We start from the raw sequence: 17489 nt of genomic DNA on the forward strand, positions 1-17489 counted from the left end.
ACATAAAAGTGAGGTGCCAACTGGTTAGGCTGTAACAAATGATAATATGTGTGTTGAGTAGCAGGAACAACATAACCTATACTGAGATAAGTGACTTCTCAAACAATGGGTCACATCATAGTTCTGGTTCAATCAAAAACAGCCTTGGGCAACGGGGAATAATTAAAGATCTAACAGGAGAAAGTTATAAGAACATTCCTATCTTCAATGACAGCAGATTGCAGCATATGAAATGGAAAATGGGTGATCTATCTTGGCTTCTTCCTGTGAAATCCCAGTCTTCAGCTAATTTGATTCACTCCACATGATACCAAGAAATAGTTGAGATCGTGAGATAGGCAGGCAACATTCTTGCTGTAATACTGTTGTTTTGTGCTCCAGAAATAGCCACCAGGTTTTTCTGCAGAGTCCAATCAATCTGCATTCAATTATCTGCAATGTGATGGAAGTTCTCATTAAACATGCTACCATGTGACATTACTCTTCAATAAGCTGTTCATCAAGAAGTTTAGCTACAATAACTCCATTCTCAGCCTCAATATAACTTTGGCCCAAATGTGGACCATAGCTGTATTATGGAAACATGGTGATAATGTCTGTATATGGCATCAAAGGCCCTGGGTAAAACTGAAGAAAACGGGAGGAGAGAAACACTCCTGTGGCTGAATTCATACCTTAGATAAAAGAGACAGTTTCAGTGGCTTGTCATTATTCCACCTTGAGGATATTGCTGTAGGAGTTCCTCAGTGAAGCGTCTGAGGTCCAAACATCCTCACCAGTGACATTCATTCCATCACAAGGTCTGGTACTTGAACAATGTACAATTTCATATGCATCTTCTCCAAAACTGAAGCAGCTCATACCTGAAAACATTCAACTATGTGTCAAATAACATCTGTGCCACAAAGATGCAAAATAATGATAATCTCCTATAAGAGATTCTGTCTGCTACAGCCTTCATTAGGCTATATGAATACAAGATTTATACTCACAAAGCTCAATTCCATCCAGACTTGTTTCCTCCAGCTTAGACATTCCCCTCTTTTACTGGCACATTGTCTACAAATCAACAAGGCTTCTTTCACTGCACCCACAACATGTCACCCAGAAGAACAAAAATAGCAAACACTTCAAACTTCAAATTCCCCTTCTATCTTTCACCCTTTAGCCTGTGCCAGTTCAAGTATGGGGCACAGATGTTAAAAAATAAATTCTGGCTAGGTTTTATATCCACATCTTGGATTAGATTAGAAAAAATCTTCTTCCTGGCACCATCTGCTCCAGTACTGCTCATATTGGGATCAAGTTGTTATTCCTGAACACTCAAGTTAATCCAAAATGCTTCAAAACCATATTGAATCATTTCAGCATTCAAAAGATTACAAAAACCTAGGGACACATGATGAACTATATTCCATTTATTATCTAAGAGAACTTTTCATTGATTATGTCTCATCTGATCACATTCAAATAACATTGGATATTATAATACAAATCAATTGGAATAAGTGCAAAGGGAGGTTTTGCAGGCAAAAGAGAGCAGATGCTAAATCCAAGTAAACATCTAACATTTAAACATCTTAAATTTGCGACATGCTCTCTGGCTGAGATCATCAACTTCATTACAGACCATTGATCATACCTGGGAACTTCCTTATCTCAATGAACTTAATAACTGAATCCCAGGAGGATCTGATTTACTAGAATTTTAATGAAGTGCAGAGAATACAGTTCACATGACAGATTTTAACTTGTTGTGAGGTTGGAATAATGATGGAAAAATCTTAAAACTAGATTCCAACTGTGTTCACTTCAGCAGACACAACATCTGTTGAACAGCATATTCTTTTTTCAGCAGTGTTCAGCATTTGAATGGCAATTTAAGAGCCAGTTTTAACATTTTGACAAATTGGAAGCATGTATTTGGAATTAGATGTGGGATTGAAGATGTTGGATGGAGGAGTCAGGGGTGGGAAGTGTGGAATGTGTGAAATGTAGGGTGGAAGTGTTGTAATCTGGGCTGAGTAATAGCATGTGGGCTAGTGGGGTGTTTTGGAATGTAGGGAAGATTGGCTTTTTATGTAGTATATAAAGATATTGAGGGGGAAATGTGGGAAAAAATGGATGGAAAGGATGAGTGGGAAGAGTGTGGCTTTAGCATACTAAATATTCGAAGGCGCATTTATTCTTGATTATTTATTTTGAGCTGACATGATGAAGCCACACAGTGAGTAGTTTCAACTGTTAATTAAGAGGGACTTTGGATGTTACCTAGAGTTGACTGAAATATAGAAAATGGAATATATAGGAGCCAAACTTTTCTTAACATGAAGCACGCTGAAGTTATAAGAGGTACTGTGTCCCTTTCACTGGGAGTGGAAGCTTGCTGTTGATAGAAGCTGAAGGCTGTCATGGAAAAGAGAGATAGGAATGTGTCTCTTTTCTGAGATTCAGTATTAGTAGGTTAATGACCTTGTCAGAGTAGGAATGGTGATTGAAGGAAATGTATTCAGCTGTAATCTGGTATCACTAAAATTACATCATTCTGTACTGGTGAAAACAAGCTGAATGTGTAAAATGAGGTCGCTTATGTTCAGTGTTGTTAGTAATGATTCTTCAGTGTCTTTACTGATGATTGGATGAGCTGAAAGAGCAATGCTCATCTGAGATAAATTAATCATTTTTTTAATGAAAAGGATACAATAGTTAAATTTCCAGAAGTATTAGTTAGGTACCGTTGTCATGGATAAGCTTAAGGGATGGCTGGTGACAATGTTTCTGATACAGTAACCTAAATGTAGCCATGGTTATTGCCATCACTACACAAAGCACAGTTAACTGCTCCTTCCTCTTGTATGGAATGAACTGAATTGAGCACTTGTGAATGAAACTCACATGCTGGGATCACTATGCTGATAGTTGACAACAGCATGCTTGGATAATTTTACACTGGATCATTGGTTACAGGTTTGCTTAATCTCATTATGGCCTGCTACTTCATGATGTACATATCTAAAGAAATGGATCTTAAACTTTTGATGTACATTTGGACACATGAACCAGCATACTGTTCTTTCCAGTCACTTTAACATTCAGTTTACTAATTTACAAATCCTGATGGGATTAGACAATGGCTACAGTTCTGGAGCTCCTTCAACTGCTGTAGCATTTGGTAAGGAATTGTTAACTCTCATGTCATGTGGATGATTGAATACTCCCCATTTGCCTGCAGGAATGCAGTTATCTTTTCGATTGTGAGCACTATCAGCAAATGAAGTCAGAATAAATGAACAAAAGCTTTTTCCAGTGCTGATTCACTTGTTATTTTGGTCGCAAAGAATGAATGTAAAATAAAGAATATAAGTTGACTGATGCCATTTCATACTTAGGAGCACAGGACAACATTATTTTGTCTTTAACCCATTTAGTCTTCGTATACACCAATATATTGTAAATTATATATTCATGCTAAAGGTATGGACTGTGTTTTACTACATTTTCTATGATGGTGACTGAGTTTCAAAAGTGACCCATTGCTTGTTAAGGGACTTTTGAGATATCCTGCAGACATGTCAAGGAATTTTATAAATGGGTTCTTTATTTCTTTTTCCCTTGAGAAACTGACATAAAGTTTTGCTGGCTCTTTTACCTGAGGTTGAATTACATTTTGCTGTCCAAGTCAATGTCAGCCTTTTCCCTTCACTCTGTCCGAATAATGCCAGCTTCACTTAACCAGCTTAACCAAACGTCAACTTTGCTTTCCCTCCTTAAAGCAATTCCACATTCCTTTGCAATTATTAACCTGATGTCTATTTTCAGACATTGTCTCCTTGCCTTTCAATAAAACAACTAAAGATGCTGAAAAATTGAAATTAAAACAGGAAGTACACAATAACTTTGTTAGCATTGCTTAAACTGAAAGTTTATCTTTGGCTCCTTCAATTCTGTGGAAAAGGCTATAGCTTAAGTAATTTCTGTCCATTTAGTGTGCACTTACTTTCCTTTAAACTGGACAGTAACTTGTGCATTTTCAGTCATTTGTGAATTTTAATTTTGTCTTTCAGTCCCCTTTTTATCTTTCACATCACCATTTTACCCCCTTTATCCCAAAGAAAGGTTAAAAAACAAGCAGAGAAGAAACCATAAATGAAAACTTGCAGTGCAAGAAATATAATGCAACTGATTTGAATATTTAAATATAGACAAAGGAATTAAATCTTAAACAAAAATTACTTCATTTTAAAGTTCAAACTTCAATTTTCAAAATAAGTTTATTAGAAGTACATTTACTTGTGGGAATTCACCGCAAATATAAAGAAACACAACAGAAAAACTGTACACAAACAAAAATGAGCAAACAACCAATGTACAAAAGATAACAAATTGTGCAAATGCAAAAAAGGAAACAAAAATAATGAAAACAAACAAACAAACAAACAAACAAACAAACAAACAAATAAATAAATTATCATTGTTATTGAGAACATGAGTTGTAGTCCTTGAAAGTGAGTCCATAGGTTGTGGAATCAGTTCTGTGAATTTAACCACTCAGATTCAGGAGCCTGATGGTTGAACCTGGAGGTGTTAGGCCTAAGGATCCTGTACCTCATTCTTGATAGCAGCAGCAAGAAGTGAACATGGCCTGAATGATGATGGATGGTGGGGAGGGCTTTAACTGTGATGGACTTCGCTTTTTTGTAGGCTTTTCGGTTCAAGAGCATTGGTTTTTCCATACGAGGGCATGATGCAACCAGTCAGTATACTCTCCACTGTGTATCAACAGAAATCTATCAAACTTGTTGATGACATGTTAAATCTTCAGCAATTTAGTTTTGCTAATGTTGAGTGAGAGTTTGTTGTTCTGGCACTATTCAGCCAGATTTTGAATCTCCCTCCTATATTCTGATTACTCACCCCCTTTGATTTGGCCAATAACAGCAGTGTCACCAGCAAGCTTAAATACGGAATAGGAGCTTAGAGCAGGGGTCTAAGTAGACAGCCTTGTGGTGCACCTGTGCTGATGGAGAATGTGGAGAAATTGTTACCAATCCAAACTGGCTTGTGTTGGTTGTCAAGTGAAGAAATTGAGGATCCAGTTGCACACGAGAAATATACCAAACAAATGTACAGAACTAACCGATCAAATGTTTATAATAAATATGTGGTGGCTATTTTGATCTATGCACTGTTATAAATATTATATTTATTCCAATGACAGTTTTCATTAGTCATCATTTCCAAACTGAGTTTGGAAAACTGAAGAAATAATCAGCCACAGAAATTAACGATTAAGTTAGTATTGTTTTTCCATTAAGTAATAGAATGTTGATATGCCAGTTAGATGTTAATGTTGAAATATGTGCCAATTAAATTGGTTATTAGAGTGAAGAGACTGACTTCAAACATCCTCAGTGAACGGGACTTCCCTAATATGTATTAAATAGTATATATCAGAATGAAATAGGCCTGAAGATTTATAAACCTACAAAGGGAATTTCCCATGATGAAAACTGTGTTTAAAAGAACAATATACACTAAGTGGCCACTTTATTAGGTAAACCTCTACACCTATTCATTAACGCAAATACCTAATCGGTCAATCATGTGGCAGCAACTCTATGCATGCAGACATGGTGAAGATGTTCAGTTGGTGTTCAGGCCAAACATCAGAAACGGAGAAGAAATGTGATCAAAGTGGCATTAACTGTGGAATAATTGTTGATGCCAGATGAGGAAATGGTTTGAGTATCTTAGAAACTACTGATCTCCTGGGATTTTCATGGTCAACTGTCTCTAGAGTTTGCAGAGAATAGCACAAGCAACAAAACAAAAAAAAAATTCAGTGAGTAGCAGTTCTGTGGGTGAAAATGTTTTGTTAATAAGAGGGGTCAGAGGAGAATAGCCAGACTGGTTCAAGCTGTAAACAGCAACAATAACTTAAATAATCATGTGTTGCAACAATGGTGTGCAGAAGAGCACCTCTAAATGCAAAACACGTTGAACCTTGAAGCAGATAGGCTACAGCAGCAGAAGACACAAATGTACACTGAATGGCCAATTGAGAAAGTACATCCAGTATATACCGAATAATGTGGCTACCAAAGATATATTTGTTATGGTCCGTTCTGGAGCCCGCATTCCGGGTCTTGATCCGGTTGGCGGACTCCGGACTCCGGGTCTTGTAGCCGTCCCTCCTTTCACCTTTAAGCCCAAATAGGATCATCTTGGCTTAAGGAGGTGCACCTGAGACCTATTGGCTGGCAGGTGTATATAAGGGGCTCTGGGACTGAGTCTGGTCAGTCGGTCGGTCATCCATCCCCGTTGCGGGGAGAGGGGGAAATGTGAAATGATAGGAGAAGACCGGAGGAAGTGGGATGAAGATAAGAGCTGGAAAGGTGATTGGCGAAAGTGATACAGAACTGGAGAAAGTAAAGGATCATGGGATGGGAGGCCTCGGGAGAAAGGGGGGGGGGGAAGCACCAGAGGGAGATGGAGAACAGGCAAACAACTAAATATGTCAGGGATGGGGTAAGAAGGGGAGGAGGGGCATTAATGGAAGTTAGAGAAGTCAATGTTCATGCCATCAAGTTGGATGCTACCCAGCTGGTATATAAGGTGTTGTTTCTCCAACCTGAGTTTGGATTCATTTTGACAGTAGAGGAGGCCATGGATAGACATATCAGAATGGGAATGGGACGTGGAATTAAAATGTGTGGCCACTGGGAGATCCTACTTTCTCTGGTGGACCGCGCGCAGGTGTTCAGTGAAATGGTCTCCCAGTCTGCGTTGGGTCTCACCAATATATAAAAGGCCACACCGGGAGCACCGGACGCAGAATACCACACCAGCCGAACCACAGGTGAAGTGTCGCCTCACCTGGAAGGACTGTCTGGGGCCCTGAATGGTGGTGAGGGAGAAAGTGTCAGGGCAGGTGTAGCACTTGTTCCTCTGTTTGTCTTGGATGCACTGGTCCTGCTGTTCTGTCTGGTTTGCCTTGTTCGTGCTGGTCACCTGTCTATCCCATTTTGACCCCATCTTGGAGTACCCACCGTTAATCATCTAGTTCTGTAAGTCAGTTCTCGTAGTCACCCTGGACCGAGCTCCCTTCCGATTCCTTGCCTCTGTCGGGTAAGCAGGCCGGACTGCCGTTGCATGGTGGGGGACTCTGACCCTTTCCTACCCCTTGCTAAAGACGGGTTGTGCCCCGCATCCTGCCCAGGTGGCCTGAGACCTGCCCAGGCCCCTGTGTTCCTGCCTGGGAGGCCGGGCCCTGCTGAGAAGTTATGTGGCCTTCCCAGGGGGCTATTCTCCCAGCATTCCTTGTCCCAAAGACCCATCCTCTAGCCTAGCCAGGGTCCTGCCTTTGCCAAGAACTCCAGGGTTCTGCCTTCACCATGAACTCTCTCTGAACCCCAGGATCACTTTTGCATGCCATGGTCTCCCCATCTTGTTCTATCCTTTAGTTCTATCCTGTCCTGTTCTATCCTGTTCTGCCCCTAGTACTTCAGTGCCTGCGTCCTGCAATTGGGACCAGTCTCCACGTCCCCTTGTGACAATATTTCAGTCCCAATAGCATTTATTTAAACACTACAGCTGTTTTTGCAGCAAACCAAATTAATAAGCTCATTGCTCATTGCCCTCAATAAAATTGAAACCTATTTGTACCTTCACAAACAGTTAATGACATTACATCAATATTCTTTTGAATTTAGAAGAATGAGGAATCATCTTATTGAAACACTTAATGACCTTAGGGCATGACAGGGTAGATTTGAAATGTCTTAATGTTAGGAGAATTGTAGATTAGGAAATGTAGCTAGAAGAATAAAGAATGATCACATAAAAACTGAGGTGTGTAGGAACTTATTCACGATAAAGATGATGAATCTCTGGAATTTTGTACCCCAAAGGCTTGTGCAGGATAAATAATTTTGGAGTATTCAAAATGGAGATAGATAAATTTTGAAAGATTAGTGATTTGAGGGGAACGGGGAAATAAGTAACAAGAGAGAATACAGGGAGGAAAGGAAAGCTGGGAAATGGGAGATAATAATGAACAGTCGGGTTGGGAATTGCTGTAGAGTGAGGAAGGGAATGTGAGGAGTTGAGAGAGTGCAGCAATGAGAAGAGAAGAAATCGTGGAGTGGAGAGAGGGAGCAGGGTGTGTCAGAATGGGAAAAGGAAGAGATCAGAGGGACAAGGAAGAATTGGAATAAGTGGAAAAGAGGGTAAGGAGAAGAATTGGAGAGTAGGAAAGAGGAATTGAGTGAGAACAGGGACAGTGTAGGACAATAGGGGCCATATGGTGCTTTCAACAATATGAGGAAAAATGGCATTGAGGAGGAAAGCTGAGAGTTACGAGACCATAAGGATGGTAATGTTCAGAAAATAAGAAAATGAGAGGTTTGGGAAAATGCAAAGAGAGAGAAAATTGGTGAAGGTGCATTTGGGAGTGATGGAGGTGGGGAGAGGAATGGAAGGAGAGAAAAAAAATTCCATGAATTAGATGTTGAAATGTTTAAATTGTAACTCCCAAGCAGTTCAAATGCATTATTAAAAGTATTTGTGCATTGTGGTGGTCTTGTTTCTTGCTAAGTGGGCTCGCTCAACCTCAGCAGGCATCCAAATGAAATGGATACTCATTCTTCGTCATGGCATTGATTGCCAAATAGCTAATTATTAATTGTGCCCTGAATATGTTAAAGCTCCCTTAGTGATCATTATAGAGAGATTTCACTCCATGGATTCACATTCAGTATCTGATGGAAAATTCATTTATCATTTACTATAGATCAGAAAGGATGTTTTGAAGGTTATGTCCCTCTGGTTAACTGGTTGTACACAATGGTAATTTTTTCCATATGTTCTTAAACTGCCAGCCACAACCATAAGGCATAAAACTGTTATTATTCATCACATTTTTTTTCTTAAGGTAACAGATAACAAATACTTGATCTCTCTACATGCTTCAGAACAACCTAAATATACATCATGAATTTCAATACTCATCTGCACATGCTTCCCACTGAAAAGCACACAGTGTGAATCTAAAGATTAGTAAGTATAAATAAAGAGTATTAGTGACTTTCCTTGCTGAATTAATTTAAAGCTTTTGCAGATATTTATCAAAATTTGCTTCAATTTTGTTTGTAATTATAGACTAATTTTTAAAGTCATGATCAGTATGTCATTTTGTTTTAATTGAATGTAATTTCACTTTGCTTGTCAATGACATCAATGGCTGATTTTATATATAATAAAGGGCTATTCTTCCTCATTTCTCCAAAGTGACATTGATAGGATAACAGAAATGATTTAGGTTAATTATAGAATATAGAACGTAACACTACAGCACAGGAGCTGGCCTGTCAGTCCACAATGTCTGTGTCAAACATGATGCAGATTAAACTGAAGCTATCTGCCCTCACATGATTTATATCCCACTGTTCCTTCATATTTATGTGTCTATTTCTTAAATAGCCATATAATACCTGCTTCCACTGCCATCCCTGGTAGCACATTCCAAGCACCTACTCCTCTGTTTAAAAAAAGCACCCACACATCTCTTTTGAAGTTTTCCCCCTGCCACTTTAAAGCTATGACCCCGACTATTTGACATTTTCAGCTTGCGAAGAAGATTGACTGTCTACACTATCTCAATTTTGTAAACTCTCATCAGGTTTCCCCTCAGCCTTCGACACTCTAATCCAAACAATCCAAGTTTCATAGTCTCAAAGCCTTAAGCCAATCTGTACTGAATAAGAATGGCAGCTTGGTAGCCAGCTGGATCCCTTGTCTGTGCTCTAGGACTCTATGCCTCATAGACACAAGAGCTGCTACATTACAGCTCCAATGCTCTTGGTTCAATTCTTTGCGTGGAGTTTGCACATTTTCCTAGTGAGCAAACAGGTTTCCTCTCCCTTTCAAAGGCAAATTTATAACTGAATTGCGACTGTAAGTTCTCTCTGGTGTGGGTGCATGATGTATTCTGGGAGAATTGGTGAGAATAAAGTGAGATTGGTCTAAACAGGTGTCTGATGGTCACTGTGGACTCAATTGGCCAAGGGGCCTGTTACCATGTTGGATGACTTTGTGGCTCTGCACCTGTCCCTGAGCATGGACTCCATTCCAGGAAGTTATTTTATTCTGACTTCTGTCAGAAGAAAACATTACCAGCTGGGCGGAGGAAAAGATGCAAAGTCTTCTAGAAAACATACAGCATCCCTCACTGACTACTGGGAATCTCTGCCTCATAACAAAGTTGAGAAGAAGTATTTGAGTGGGAATTGAGAACCCTGAATGCAAGCATTGCAAGCAGAGAGAGCTCAGCAGAAATGAACCGCACCACCACCCAAGCGACCTGCCTGCTTCGTCAATGACTCCCGCCCCACCCGTGGGTACCATACAGGCCTTCTCAGTCATCTGAGAACCTAAGTCGTTCTCAGTATAAAAGATTAAGTATATTTTTGTATCTTTATACAATACACACAAACAAATAGAAAAGATTCTGCAGAAGCTGGACATAAATTGCAAATACTATTGGTCTTAGAATGATCTCTTGGCATTGTAGAGAGAAGTAATGATTTTTACTGACTTCTGGACTAAATTAGATACAATGAGTGTTTTTTTCAAATGCTGTGAGATGTGCAAAGGGACTTAGGGGTCTTTGGCTGAAGGCTAATATTTAGCAGGTGAACAATATGTTGGTTATTAATTCAAGAGAACTTGAGGGTAAGATATACCTCTACAATTAAAACAATTCTTGGTAAGACTATGCTGGAATATCAAGTATAATTTTTCTCTCCTTACCTAAGAGTGGACATTTTGCAAAGTGGAGCAAAACCCTACCATGTCTGTCAGCTGAGGGGAGCTGGAGTAGGCCAGGATTCTCTAAAATTTTGAAAAATGAGAAGTAACCTTGCAGAAATGTACAAAGTTTTATACATTTACCCTGAGTCTCCAACAGAACCTACATTGTAGAACTTCCAAGTGTTCATGTATTCATTGAGGGCACTCATGTCTTCACAAATACATATCTAGTTTTCTCCTTGAACAAAGAGTAGGAAGTCACTAGACAGATGCTGTCAATCTTCACCAATCATTGGAGCTTGGAAACTTTCCCTCTCACCATAGCTCACTGAAGGAAAAAGAATGACTTGTATTTTGGTTTGACTGTACAACAACTACCCTCAGAGGACTGAACTATGGTTAAAGGTGCTAAAGTTTTATTGGACAGATCAGTTCCACATATTTATTGCAGAAGTTCCTTGGACCAACCATACTTAGTCTTTCCATTGACGATTTTCCTTCAGTCAAAAAGCTATATGAGAGGATTTTCCTGATAATTGCACAGTGTTCAGTTCCATTCACAAACTGATCAGGCAGTGCAAAAATAAGCAATGTTGGCCCACATGCAGAAAGATATAGGTATCACACACAAAATGCTGGTTGAACACAGCAGGCCAGGCGGCATCTATAGGGAGAAGCACTGTCGACGTTTCGGGCCGAGACGCCAACAGTCCTTCTCCCTATAGATGCTGCCTGGCCTGCTGTGTTCCTCCACCATTTTATGTATGTTGCTTGAATTTCCAGCATCTGCAGATTTCCCCGTGTTTGCTTTTCAAAGATATAGGTATTGTCATTTGGGTTGAAAGGTGTCAATTAACATTTAAATTACACAGTTTACAGGTGACGCTCATCAATATCATATCAAACCCTGATATTAAATGTCATTACCATAGACTATCTAATCTACATCCTGCTTTATCCCAAGCTATTTAAAAAACGGGAGCAACTACTGGGAAAAAACAGAAGATCAGAGGCGGGCTATTCTGTGACAAATAACTCACCACAAGGCCTTCCAAAGACTTTCCAACATCCACAACGCATAAGTCAGAAGTGTGATGGAACATCCCCTCTTGGCCTGGATTAGTGCAGCTTTAAAAAAAACATAAACTTAGAAATCCAGGACAAAGCAACTAGTGTGGTTTACATTCTCTCAACTACCTTAAGCATTTTAAGCTTCCTTTGATAGTATACTGTGTTCCTTCCAAAAGATAAACTGCAATAATTCATAATTTCTTTTCTTATCATTTTCAAACCTGTTATTGAGAAGACAAGGGCAGCATGCAAATAGGTAACCCTCCATCTGTACGTGCCCCAGTGAGTCATGAACTGTGCTGACTTGAAAATTTATCATTATTTCTTCATCGTCATTGGTCAAAATAATGGAACTCTTCCTTGGACAGAACAGATGTGCCTTTATTCGGCTGACAAGCCAGATGCTCACCACTACCTTCTAAAGGGGTAATTAGGGACAACAAATGAGTACCAGTTTTATTATGGCATTATTATGACACTTATTATTAAGTTAAAAATAATATGATCTAAATAAAGTTTTGTAGGACTATATTAGTAAGGCATTATTGAGTAAGGATAAAGTTATGTAGCAACCACTGTGGATGTCTGGACTTTTAATAATCGCAAAGTAGACTTTGAACATCCTGGCTAGATGAATTGGGGTGTGCAATAAGGATAATTTGAAAGTAGAGTGCAAACAAAATATATACAATGTTATTGTCTGACATTCAATTAAAAAGCTCTGATTACCCCTAGGACAGGAAAGGAAAATCAATCAGTTTCCTGTGCCTGATTGGACTCAATGACCCCAGCTATAAATCGTATGCATTTGCGTGTAGATGTCAGCTGAAAGCTAGATTAGATTCAACTTTGATATCATGCTGACTGGAGCTATTTGTTGAAACTCATCCATATAAAAAAAATGGTGAGATGTTAATTGGCACATGGAGCATCTGAAATTTTGTCAGATACTGACAATGTGATATAGTGCTCAAAAACTACCATTCAGCATATATGGATCAATTTGTGGCACTAGGCGGACAATTTTATGTAATTAAGTGTACCATTAAGTATAATATGAAATACTGTAATAGAACATTTGTAAAGCAAAGGAAAGATCATTAGGAAAACAGGGAGAAGACAATTTAGAACATAGAACATAGAACAAAGAACAATATGGCACAGTACAGGCCCTTCGGCCCACAGTGTTGTGCCAACCCTTAAACCCTGCCTCCAATATAACCCCCCACCTTAAATTCCTCCATATACCTGTCTAGTAGTCTCTTAAATTTCACTAGTGTATCTCCCTCCACCACTGACTCAGGCAGTGCATTCCACACACCAACCACTCTGAGTGAAAAACCTTCCTCTAATATCCCCCTTGAACTTCCATCCCCTTACCTTAAAGCCATGTCCTCTTGTATTGAGCAGTGGTGCTCTGGGGAAGAGGTGCTGGCTGTCCACTCTATCTATTCCTCTTAATATCTTGTATACCTCTACCATGTCTCCTCTCATCCTCCTTCTCTCCAGAGAGTAAAACCCTAGCTCCCTTAATCTCTGATCATAATCCATACTCTCTAAAACAGGCAGGATCCTGGTAAAACTCCTCTGTACCCTTTCCAGTGCTTCCACATCCTTCCTATAGTGAGGCAACCAGAACTGGACACAATACTCCAGGTGTGGCCTAACCAGAGTTTTATAGAGCTGCATCATTACTCCATGACTCTTAAACTCTATCCCTCGACTTATGAAAGCTAACCCTCCACAAGTTTTCTTAACTACCCTTTCTACCTGTGAGGCAACTTTCAGGGATCTATGGGCATGTACTCCCAGATCCCTCTGCTCCTCCATGCTCCCAAGTATCCTGCCATTTACTTTGTACTCTGCTTGGAGTTTGTCCTTCCAAAGTGTACCACCTCACACTTCTCTGGTTTGAACTCCATCTGCCACTTCTCAGCCCACTTCTGCATCCTAGCAATGTCTCTCTGCAATCTTTGACAATCCTCAACATGATTCACAACACCACCAACTTTTGTGTTGTCTGCAAACTTGCCAACCCACCCTTCTACCCCCATCCAGGTCGTTAATACAAATCATGAAAAGTAGAGGTCCCAGAACTGATCCTTGTGGGACACAACTCATCACAACCCTCCAATCTGAATGTACTCCCTCCACCATGACCCTCTGCTTTCTGCAGGCAAGCCAATTCTGAATCCACCTGGCCAAACATCCCTGGATCCCATGACTTCTGACTTTCTGAATAAGCTTACTGTGTGGTACCTTGTCAATTTAACGGTCAATGAATTACTGTCATTTGCAGAATTTGAGGTAGACTAAATAGACATTGAAAGATCAAAGCTTGTTTACCCACAAAACTGCAAAAATACAATCCTTCAGCTTTCTAAATAGATTACAATAAATGGTAAAATGAAAAAAAAAAACATATTTATGGGGCCTAACAACATTCCAGAGAACTTACTGTGCCTTTGGCTAAGCTGCTCTAGCACAATACAACACTGGCATCGTCAGTATCTGACGATGATAAAAATATCCCAAGAACGTCCTGTCCACAAGTAGGCAAATCCAACCCACTCAAGTACCTTCCTATTAATCTTGATCATCAACAAAGTGATGGTCTGTTCAGCTTGAATTCTGACAAAATTACTCAGCTCCTGACCTTGTCCTTGGTCCAAACAAGGATATAAGATCTGAAACAGAGGTGAAATAAGAGCATTTGCCATTACCATCAAGGAAGCACATGATCAAGTATGGCATTAAAGTGCCCTAGCTAAATTGGAGTCAATAAAAATCAGGGAAAACACCCTTTACTGGTTGGAATTATATGTAAAACAAAGGAGAATGTGGTGGGTGGAGGTCAGTCATCTCAGCTAAGGACATTTCTGCAGGTATGCCTCCGAATGTTGCCCTAGGCCTAATATCTTGAGCTGCTTCATCAAAGACCAACCTTCAATTGTCAGTTAGAGGCAGGAATGCTCGCTGTTGATTGCATGATGTTGAATCACAATGTCTCCAATGTTGAAGCGACCACGCCCAACTGCAGCAAGACCTGGACAATATCTAGTCTTGTGTTGAGAGGTGCCAAGTAAAATTATGCCACACAAGTTCAGTCAATGATGATTGTCCAACAAAAGGAAATCCAGCTTTGACATTCAATGCCATTACTATTACTGATTCCCCTACTATCAGTATTCTGCAGGTTACTGTTGACCAGAACTGAACTGGAGTAGCCATGTCACAGCATGGAGAAAAGAGAAAGCCAGAGTCTAGGAATCTTGCAGTGATTATCTGTCTCCCTAACTCTTCAAAGCCTGCCCATAATCACATATGTAGTCTTGAAATAGTGAGGATGGGAGAATTTATGAATCCAACTGCTGACAAATTATTTTACTACTTTTGCAATCACTCTTTATAAGAACACCTGTGAAGCAATGGTAAAACTTGCTGCAGATATTTGCTCTCCTTTTTAGTGTTTCCTTGGGATCTGTGGCAATTGTGAATAGGTGAATGGATAATGAGGATCTTCAAACATTAACACCAAAGGATTCATTTGTGATAAACAGTGTCCAAAACAGCAACTATAAAGTGGAACTTAAAAATTAGCATTATAAATAACATCTTGTGGAGTGAGATTCCAAATCCATGAAAAATACCAATGGTTAAGGTCCAGAAAAGCTGCTCAGCAGGGGTAAATAAGTGAAATTCACACCACACAAGTGAGTCAATTCCCAAGTTTATCAATAACATCTGCAAGAGCAGTCTCACTGACTGGTCCTGACAGCAGCTTCTGTATTTCTACTTTGAACTGAATAAATGGGGTCAGATCTACCTCCTGAATTGTGGTAAATAATGAATGTCACTCCTAATATTACAGCCACATCGGCACATTTGCCATTTGTCCTCCTGTTTTGAGCAATCATTTCCTTTCTTCCACCCTCCTCTCCCAAATTAGACTTCTTAAGAACAGGAGACATTTCAAAATCTTGCTTATGCCTTAAATAGCACTTTTAAATCCCAACTGGAGAGAGGGTGCAATACCTAATCTCCTATCAGGGAATGAGACATGGTAAATGACAGAAGCATATGTAAGGGAACAGCTTGCATCTGGAGATCATAATATTATTAGTTTCAAGGTACTTATGGAAAAGGATAGATCTGGTCCTTGGGCTAAGATTCTAAATTGGAGAAAGGGCAATTTTGATGGTATCAGACAGGATCTGCTAAGTGTAGATTGTGATAGGTTGTTTTCTGTCAAAAGTGTACCTGGTAAGTGGGAGGCCTTCAAAAATGAAATTTTGCAGGTATAGAATTTGTACGTTCCTGTCAGAATAAAAGGCTAGGTTGACATGTTTATGGAACCTTAGTTTTTGAGAGATATTGAGGCCCTGGGTCAGAAAAAAAATGGAGGTGCATAGCAGGTATAGGTAGATGAGAAGAAACAAGGTGCTTATTGAGTATAAGAAATGCAAGAGAACACATAAGAAAGAAATCAAGAAGGCTAAAAGAAAGCAAGAAGTTGTACTAGCAGACAAAGTGAAGAGAATCCTAAGGTTTTCTACAGATATATTAGGAGCAAAAGAATAGCAAGGGACAACCTTGGTGCTCTGGGAGCTCAGAGTGGTAATCAATGCATGGAGCCGAAAGAGATGATGGAGAACTTAAATGGATTTCTTGCATCTGTATTTACTCGGGAGAGGGACAAAGAGTGAGGAAATTCAGCAGTGATGTCATGGACCCTATACAGATTATAGAGGAGGAGATGTTTACTGTCTTGAGGAAAATTAGGGTGGATAAATCATCAGGGCCTGACAAGGCATTTCCTCAGATGCTGTGGGATGCCAGTGTAGAAATTGTAGGGGCCCCAGCAGAGAGATTTAAAACATCCTTAACCATGGGTGAGGAGCCTGAGGATTGGAGGATAGCTAATGTAGTTCAGTTGTTTAAGAAAGTCTTCAAGAATAAGGCTGGAAATTATAGGCTGACATACTAGTGGCAAAAAAGTTAATGGAAGGTATTCTAAGATATGTAAGTAATTGAATAGACAGGGAATGATGAGGCATAATTAGTATGGCTTTGTGTATGATAAGTCGTTTCTCAAAAATCCCTATAGAGTTTTTCCAGGAAGTTACCAGGAAAGTTGATGAAGGCAAGCTGTGCATAATGAGAGACAGGGTACTGAGGAGGGGTCTGAGAATACAGAATACAGGTCCATAATTCTTTGGCAGGTAGAAAGGGTTGTGAAAAAAGCTTTTGACATATTGGCCTTCATAAATCAATCAATCAACTGAGTACAAGAGTTGGGATGCTACATTGAATCTGCATAAGACATTAGTGAGGCCTAATTTGGGGTATTGTGTGCAGTTTTGGTCACCTACCTACAGGAAAGATGTAAATAAGATTGGAAGAGTGCAGAGAAAATCTACAAGGATGTTGCCAGGACTTGAGAACCTCAGTTATAGGGTAAGGTTGAATAGGTCAGGACTTCTTTCCCCAGAACATAATAGACTGAGAGATTTAATAGAAGTATACAAAATTATGAGCGGTAATTTAAGTGGGCTTTACCCATTGAGGGTGAGTGAGACTACTACAACAGGTAAACACAAAGTACACTG

The sequence above is a fragment of the Hypanus sabinus genome, chromosome 2, assembly GCF_030144855.1.
Source record: "Hypanus sabinus isolate sHypSab1 chromosome 2, sHypSab1.hap1, whole genome shotgun sequence".
NCBI classification, from domain to species: domain Eukaryota; kingdom Metazoa; phylum Chordata; class Chondrichthyes; order Myliobatiformes; family Dasyatidae; genus Hypanus; species Hypanus sabinus.